The sequence below is a fragment of the Tupaia chinensis genome, unplaced genomic scaffold (genome assembly GCF_000334495.1).
Source record: "Tupaia chinensis unplaced genomic scaffold, TupChi_1.0 Scaffold145685_1, whole genome shotgun sequence".
NCBI lineage: Eukaryota > Metazoa > Chordata > Mammalia > Scandentia > Tupaiidae > Tupaia > Tupaia belangeri.
The window spans coordinates 4876891-4886246 of record NW_006205542.1 but is presented as its reverse complement, the minus strand read 5'-3'; the positions used below and the strand labels follow the sequence as shown (position 1 = coordinate 4886246).

Sequence of the window (9356 nt, the reverse complement as noted above, 5' to 3'; positions counted from 1 at the left end):
GCATGTGCTTGCCAGAAAGACGGAGAGAGACAGAGACAGAAAACAAGAAATCACCCCCCGGGGGGATGGCCACGCCGCAATGCCTTCTCCTACATTCTCCTCTCAGGATCTTAGGCATGCATGCACAGACTCCCAGCATGAGTTTAAGCCACCGGGTTCAGGATTCTAACTGCTGTCGACTACATGGGAGTAAAGTGACATAGCCATTACGCTAACTGCTGGTCCCATGGTTACTTCGCTTTTGTAGACTTTTTTTTCAGCAGCAGTAACCAACTCTGGCTAGTTTAGACAGAGAAGGAATTTATTAGAGGGAGATTGATTAGCTCTTACACAAAATGGGTGGAGATTCTTGGAGAATTAGATTTGGGGACAGATGGAAAGTAAGGGAGGTTGAGAAGCATAAAGTTTTGTGCAGAAGCCACAGCAGTTGTTATGTTCTCCCTGATAGACTACTGTCCTGCCAATTTAATCACACCTACTCTTGTCCCTGTCTCTCAGGATTCATTAATTTATGTGGGTACTTCTGATTGCTGACTCTACATCTTGTGCCTTTGTACTGGCTACTAGAAAGTTAGAGAAAGGACCCCTCCTTTTCTTTGGTTTCAGAAGTGTGAGGTGGAGCCCTGTGTCCCTCAGTAACAACAATCACAGAATCACCACTATCTATCAGAAGTTTCTCTGTGTTCTTACAATGTGAAGGCCCTGAGTTTGTACATCAGAAAGGACATGTTCATTGTGAGAGAGCACAGGCTGGGGGGACCAGTGGATGGCGTAATGGTTACGTCACTGGACTCCCAACGCAGTCGACCGCAGTTCAAGTCCCAGACCTGGTGTCTTAAAACTCATGCTGGAGAGCTGGCAAGTGGCATAATGGTTGAGGTGCTAGACTCCCACATGGCAGATCATGGTTCGAGTTCCAGACCTGGTGGCTTGCTTTCACACTTTCCCTCTGTCTGTCTGTGGTCAAATTAAAAAATAATTATAATGAATAAAATTAAGTAAATAATTATTAAAAAAAAAAAAAAGCAAACCTCACGCAGGCTGCATGTGTATGCATACGTGCCCAAAAATCGTGAGAGGAGAATGGAGAAGGGATTGTGGTGTGGTCATCCCTCTTGGGGTGGTGATTTCTTGCTTTCTGTCTCTCTTTTTTCTCCCGCAAGTGCATACACCCTGTACAAAAATTCTCTTTAAAAAAACAGAAAAGAAAGAAAGAACAAAGGTGGTGGAGACAGGCAGGCCTAAGTTCAGACTTTTGCTCAAAATTACTAGCTGGGTGATTTTGGGAAAATTACTAAACCTTAATCAATTTTTTTTTTTTTGAGAGGTTTTCGCTATAGGGCGCGTGCGCTCGCCAGAGAGAGACACAGAGACAGAAAGCAAGAAATCACCCCCCAGGAGGGATGGTCACGCCGCAATCCCTTCTCCTCCATTCTCCTCTCAGGATCTTGGGCATGCATGCACACGCGCCCTGAGTGAATTTTAAGCCACCGGGTCCGGGACACGAACCACGGTCGACTAAGTGGGAGTCCAGCGACAGCCATTACGCTAACTGCTGGTTCCCAACCTTCTTAAATGATGGTTTTTTTGGTATAAAATAAGGAAAATAGAAACAAATTTTGCAGGGCTATTGTACTATTTAAATAAAGTGATGTATATTAAGTGCTATAATACTTTCTACCTTCTTTCTTCTCTGTATGCCCCCATTTTTCTTATCCCCCCCAATCTTTATTTTACAACTCTTCAAGATCTTGTTTCTTCTCAAAAAAAAAAACAGTACCGGCCTACTTATGACTTATTGTCCTCTCTGCCATCCAGTTTGGCATTTAGCATTTTTCAGTAGCTTTTTTTGTATTTCTGTGGTATATTTGATAAAGTATTTTGTAAGAAGACAAAAAAAGACTATTCTTGATAAAGTAAAATAATAGTAGAAGGAACATTGGATTTGGAGTGAAAATTCCTTAGTTCCTGCCTAAATAGCAGCTATTGCTACTTGTATGATGCTGGGCAAGTTCCTGCGTGTGTTCTTATTATATAAAATAGAGATAACACTATGGGATTTTGGTGAGCATTAGATGAAATATGTGTATGAAAGAAAGGGCAGTGTTAACTGTTGACTAAGTAAAACGTGTATTAATTTTCATATCTTTCTGTCCCTTTTATTATGTCTTACACATATTAAGGCTTACTATGTTAATTATTTTTTAAAACACTTCTTTCAGATTTTCCTGGAATCAAGACGTGTATTTAAAAAAAAATTGCAATTAGCAAATGGTGATGAAAATGTTATAATTATACTTTGATTTTGTTTAAGTATAATTCAATATTCAGCAATTACTCTCTTTTTTAAAGAATATTTTATTTAACTTTATTTATTTATGTATTTTAATTTGACCAGAGAGGAAGGGGGGAAAGAGAGAGAGGGAGGGAGAGAAATGAGAAAGTAAGCTGCCAGGTCCGGGACTCAAACCACTGTCAGTCATGTGGGAGTCCAGCACCCTTAACCACCACGCCACCTGCCAGCCCTCAGCAATTACTCTTGATCTCAATAAAATGTTTTTTTTTTTTTTTTTAGTGTATTATAATTTATTAGATCTTGGATTCCATCAAATTAATTATTTTTGTTTAGCTATATGTTTTTGCTTAATCACAATTGACTTCTCTTTCAGACCTCGTCCTAGAAACTAATTCTAAAGAGTGTGTTCTGAGAAGTTTCTGTTCAACAGCATTTAATACAGAGAGAGAGAACTCACGTGTTTGCAATGGAAAGTGAGAAATCATCCCCTGAGAGGATGGCCATGGTACAATCCCTTCTCCTCCATTCTTCTGTCAGGATTTTGGGCACACATGAACCTGATGTGATTTTCAAGTCTCCGAGTCCAGGACTCGAAATACGCAGTCAGCTACATGGGAATCTAGCGGTCTTAACCTCCATGACACCTGCTGGCCAATTTTAATTTTTTAAAACTCCTTTAGATTAGACAGTAAAAAGGAGAAAATGTACAGAATTTTAAGTAGAGTTTGTTCTTCTATTTCATTTCTTCATCATAAAACTAGGTGTTTAAGTAGAATATAGAGCATGAATATGCCATTGGTGGCCCATAGATCTAGTGAAAAATTATGTATTTTGTTTATCTGGGAGACCTATGTTTTTAGTTTGTTTTAGTTATGTGCTTAGCTTTAATTTGGTATTTGCAATAAAAGAAAAACTTTCTCTAAACAAAATTTCACTAGTAAACAAATATGCTTCGATTGAAAACATTTCTAAAGGAAGTTATATCAGAATTGACCCAACTAAGTTGTATTGCGCAATTGTGTGGTTTTTTTACAAAGCAGCTACATGTTATAGTTAGATGCTGGCCCTGTTTTCTAGCTGTAAAAGGCTATATGTTCCTTTTCTTTCAGAAATAAAGATTAAATGACTCATTTTCTTATTTTATTAAAGCACAGTAACTATGGCTATTTATTTAAATTTGCTGTAAGGGCATGTATGCCCACCAAAGAGACACAGAGACACAGAGAAAGAGAGAGAGGGAAAGTGAGAAAGCAAGCCGTGGGTCTAGGACTTGAACCATGGTCAGCCATGTGGAGTTCAGTGCCTTAGCCACCACACTACCTGCTGTCCTCCATCAGTCTTAATTATCAAGAGAGTGAGAGGACAGGACACAGAATAGGGGAAGCTATTTTGCAAATGACATATCTGATAAAGGACTGTAACCCAAAATATACAGAGCACTCTTAATACTCAACAATAAGAAAATGAACAACCAAAATAGGCCTAGAAGATGTACCTTTCTTAAAAAAATAAAAGCCATATATGGCAAACCCACAGCTGACATCTTACTGAATGGGGAAAAGTTGAAAGCTTTTCCACCCAAAACTGGAATAAGATAAGAGTGTCTGCCTTTTCCACTCCTATTCAGTATAGTACTGGAAGCCCTAGCCAATGTAATCAAGCAATAGAATGAAATAAAAAGCATTCAAACTGAAAAGGAAGAAGTTAATTTGTTTCTGTTTTTAAGCAACATGATTATACACATAGAAAAACTTAAGAAATTCACTAAAAATTTCTTATATCTGTTAAATGAGTACAATAAAATCCCAGGGTACAAAGTTAACATACAAATATCTATTGTGTCTTTGTTTACTAACAATGAATGAAATGAGACAGAAATGAAACAATCTCATTTACAGTAACCACACATACATGCACATGCAAAACAACCAAGTAGTTGAAAGCTCTCTGCAATGAAAAGTATAAACCAAAGAAAGAAATTGAAGAAATGAAAAAATGGAAAGACATCTGTTGTTCATGAACTGGATGAATCAGTATAGCTAAATGTAGACATTACCTAAACTAAAATACAAATTTGATGGAATTCCTATAAAATACCAAAGATATTCTTCACAGAAATAGAAATAATCATAACAAAATTTGTCTGGAATCACAAAAGACTCCATACACCAAAAGAACACTACAAAAAGAATAAAGTTGGAGGCATCTCACTGCCTGACTTAACAATATATTACAAAGCCATAATAACCAAAACAGCTGGCACAAAAACCAGTACATTACTCAGTGAAACAGAATAGAGAATCCAGAAATAAACCCAACAACTTACTGCCAGTTGATTTTCTTTTCTTCCTTTTTTTTTGCTATAGGGCGCGTGTGCTTGACAGAGAGACAGAAAGCAAGAAATCATCCCCCAGGGGGGATGGCCACGCCACAATCCCTTCTCCTCCATTCTCCTCTCGGGATCTTGGGCATGCATGCACATGCGCCCAGCGTGAGTTTTAAGCCACTGGGTCCGGGACGCAAACCGTGGTCGACTACATGGGAGTCCAGCGACATAGCCATTATGCTAACTGCTGGTCCCTTCTTCCTCTTTTTTTAAGAGAGATTTTTGCTATAGGGCATGTGTGCTTACTAGAGAGACAGAGAGATAGAAAGCAAGAAATCACCCCCCTAGGGGGGATGGCCATACCACAATCCCTTCTCCTCCACTCACTTGGTATTTTGAGCACACATGCACATATGCCTGATGTGTTTCAAGCCACCAAATAAGAGACTCGAACCACAGTTGACCATGTGGGAGTCCAGCAATGTAATCATTACACAATCTGCTGGTCCCACTGCCAATTGATTTTCAGCAGAGGTCCCAAGACAATTCAATGGAGCAACAGAAACTCATTTATTGATGGAGGGAATGCAAGATGGTACAGCCACTTTAGAAGACAATTTGGCAGTTCTTTTTTTTTTTTGGAGAGCTGTTCACTATAGGGCGCATGTGCTCGCCAGACAGACAGAGACAGACATAGAGACAGAAAGAGAGAAATCACCCCCCAGGAGGGATGGCAACGCCACAATCCCTTCTCCTCCACTCTCCTCTCGGGATCCTGGGCACGCACGCACACGCTCCCGGCGTGAGTTTTAAGCCACTGGGTCCAGGACGCAAACCGCGGTCGACTACGTAGGAGTCCAGCAACATAGCCATTACGCTAACTGCTGGTTCCCAGTTTGGCAGTTCTTAAAAAAGCAAACATACTCTTATCATATGATCCTGTTCCTAGGTATTCACCTAGGATTTGGAAACATATCCTCACAAAAATCTGTACACAGATATTTACATGTGATACTTTATAAGTGAAAGGTAGAATCCATACATTGAGCTCTCCTCTGATCTCCCTCTTTGCTTGTCTCCCTGAGACCCAGTTCCTTTTCTGGCTGGGCCTCCTGAATATCTTGTGCCTATGAACTTGACCTCATGGAATTCGCCTACCTACCCTGGGGCCATTCTGGAGGTATGTGCACCCCTCCCACATTAATGTCCTGGATTAGGAGCACTATATACTAAACATACTCTGCTGATTCTGCTAATTGATAAACTAACCTTTACTGTAACCTTCAAGCAGTGTATGTGCAAACCAGACCCCTATGTTAGTGACAGGGACTCTACAGGGTCTTCTTTAATTGATTTATGAATAGCTCATTCTCTGCCTAGCCATCAGTGGAGTCTTATTTCCCCCAATGTAAGTAAACTCATCTTCTGCTGTACCTATGGGTATATTCTTTGGAGTCAGTAAGCATTATGGGCAAGCCCTCTCAGATCTGGGGCTCCCCTAGAACAATACATAATTGCTACAGCTTGGAAGAAAGGATGAGTGGATAAACGTGGTACGTCCAGATAGTGGCATATTATTCAGTGGTAAAAATAAATGAGCTATGAAGCCATGGAAAGGCATATAAATCCCTAAATGCATATTACTAAGTGAAAGAAGCAAGTCTGAAAAGGCTATATATTATATAACTCCAACTACATGACATTCTGGAAAAGGCAAAACTACAGAGACAGTGAAAAGATCAGTGTTGGTTAGGGGTTAGCTTAGAGACAAAAATACAGTACAGAGACTATGTAGGCTACTGAGAGCTGTTTCATATGATACTATAATGATAGATGTGTGTCATTAGATTAAGGGTCTTTAAAAAGTTCAAATGTAGGGGACCAGCAGGTGGCATGGTGGTTAAGGCGCTGGACACTCCCACATGGCTGACCAGGGTTCGAGTCCTGAACCTGGTGGCTTGCTTTCTCACTTCCTCTCTCTCTCACTCTCACCCTCTGTCTCTCTCTGGTCAAATTAAAAAAATAAGCGAATGAATAAATAAAAATACAATAAAGTTATTTTTTTTAAAAAATTTCAAATGTGTACCCTGTCAATTGTACATTTATGAAAACCTACAGAATATACAACACTAGCCTAAGATTTTGGCCTATGTGTCAGTGTAAGCTCTTTGATTGTTAAAATCAAGCACAGGCCTTCCTTTGTTGATTTTCTTTTGGGAATCAAGACTTGTGTTTTTTGTTTGTTTGTTTTTGAGAGGTTTTTGCTATAGGGCGCGTGTGCTTGCCAGAAAGAGACAGAAAGTGAGAAATCAACCCCCGAGGGGATGGCCATGCCACAATCCCTTTTCCTCCATTCTCCTCTCAGGATCTTGCGCACGCACACACATGTGCCCAGCGTGAGTTTAAGCCACCAGGTCTGGGACTCGAACCGTGGTCTGACTCGAACCATGGTCTACTATATGGGACTCCAGCAGCATAGCCATTATGCCAACTTTTGGTCCCCATTTTTTTTTTCTTTAAGAGTTATTTATTTAATTGTATTTATCACTATTATCACTTTTCAGTTTGACCAGAAAGTAAGTGAGAAAGCAAGCCTCTGGGTCTGGGACCCAAACCACAATCAGCCATGTGAGAGTCCAGCACCTTAACCACCCTGCCACCTGCTGGCCCTAAGACTTGTGTGTTTTTTTTTTTAATCAATTACTAACCTAGGAATTTCAAACTCACTGATAACCTCCAAGCCTCCACTTAACAGATGTCCTACCTTTTTGGGCCAGGTCAGCATAAAAGACTCCTTAGATAGATTGACAACTCTCTGTTCTTAGAACTAAATAAAGAGAACCACTATATTTCCTTATGCTAATATATCTTGTCTATCTCTTGGCCTGGTCACTCAATTTTGTACTTAGAATGAATTGTATTAATTTTTTCCTGCAGAACTTGGTTATTTCCGTTGACAGTTGTAACAAATGTACCACTTTGGTGCCAGATGTTAATAGTGGGGGAAGTTGTCCTTGTGTGTAGGCAGAAAGCATATAGGAACTCTACTTTCTGTTCAGTTTTGCTGTGAACCTAAAACCTTGCCCCCCAATAAGTGCTATATAAAAGGCAGTGGTTAAGGGGATTGACTTTATGGCCTGATGGTTCAGAGCTGGATCTCACTTGGCTAGCTACATGGCTAGAATCTCGTCTGGGGCTTGAAAAATAAGGTGTATGTGTGTGTGTGTCCAAAATCCAGAGTGTATGAAGAAATGAAGGAGAGAAGGGATTGCGTGACTATGCCCCATTGGGGTGGTGCATTCTTTCCTTTTTTCCATCTCTCTGCCTCTCTGACAAAATAAAAGAACAATTTTTTTTTTTTTAAATTTGTAATAGGGAAAAAAGGCTTTCAATTTAGTTATTAGACCAGGACTTCTGATGCCAGCTGGTGTACTGAATTCAGTTCTGATACTAACCACCTTAAGATAATGTCAGATTCCACAGGTTTAAGGGCATGGCCCAGACAAGACTGCTCCCACTTGAGACGCTGCTTTGAAAGTTAAGTTCTCAGTCTTCCCACACTTATTTTCAACTGGCTCCAAATCCAGGGAATTCCTAAGATCCCTCTCTCTCTACCCCGGTAAGACTGTCCTCGAGTTGCCAGTTGCAGGACCAGCAGATGGTGGTGTAATGGTTACATTTTAAGCTGTGGTTCGAGTCCAACACCTGGCGGCTTCAAACTCAGGCCAGATGTGTGTGCGCGCTTGCCCCAAATCTCAAGATGAGAATGGAGGAGAAAGGATTGTGGTGGGCAATGCCCCCTGGAGGGGTGATTTCTCACTTTCTGTCTCTCTGGCAAGTGCATGTGCCCTATAGCAAAAACCTCTCTTTAAAAAAAAAAAAAAAAAGAGTTCCAAGTTTTGGAGTGAGGAGGCTCCAGACCACCTGCATTTTTAAACAACTCATTACATATTGGGGGCAATGTGTTTCCTGAAGAGTCTTGATGCAGATCTTTTGTGCTCTTTCTCTGTATATTCAGGGCACAGCACCTTTCTAGGAACATCAGTAGGTTCACCTGTCAGAAAATTCCATGTGCTTCAGTGCTCAGAGATTTTTTTTGTTTTAGGTTTTTGTCATAGTGTGCAAAAGGGGTGTACATACCCCAATCCCTTCTCCATTCTCCTTAGATTTTGGGCATGCATGCACACGTGCTGGTGTGATTTATAAGCCCCCAGGTCCATGACCCAAACCACAGTCAGCCATGTTGGAGTACAGCGTCAATCACTATGCCACCTCTTGGCCCAATGCCTCGAGTTTTTGAGACTTTGTGATGTAGTCTTGATTGATTGAACATTGGCTGTATGAGCGAACTGAATTTCAAGCCCTGCTGCTCTCCATTGAGTCTGGGCTGGACCAAATCTCGAATCATGGGATTGTTTTTTTGGTAACTAGCTATCCTGAGCCATCTTGTTAGTGTAAGCTGGTGTGAATCAGAGAGCTTTATGAATAACAAAGATCCTCCTGTTACTTGAGCAATTCCAAGAGTATAGTTTGCTCCCAGAAACCATGGACAAACACAAGACAAATTCAACCACAGGTTTTGAAACAAAAATAGTTCTGGAACTGATAGTTAAGCTGTTATTAATTTGAAAATATACCATGGCAAGTTGAGGTAACTAAAAAGTATTTAAGATGGGAAGATTTAAAAGGAAAAGTTGATTTATTGATCTCTATTAATCTAGCATTTTAATAGTT

General features: G+C 40.3%; 1 protein-coding gene and 1 long non-coding RNA gene across 2 annotated transcripts in view; both read left to right on the top strand.

Moving 5' to 3' along the window:
- LOC114006110 (uncharacterized) overlaps positions 1–2795 on the top strand; it is a 19524-nt gene extending 16729 nt beyond the window's left edge. The window contains exon 3 of the long non-coding RNA XR_003547872.1: positions 2670–2795. This is a non-coding gene — a long non-coding RNA (uncharacterized LOC114006110). The remainder of the gene's footprint in view (positions 1–2669) is intronic.
- Positions 1–9356, top strand: part of CDC50A (cell division cycle 50 P4-ATPase accessory subunit A) — a 48235-nt gene that overhangs the window by 19206 nt on the left and 19673 nt on the right.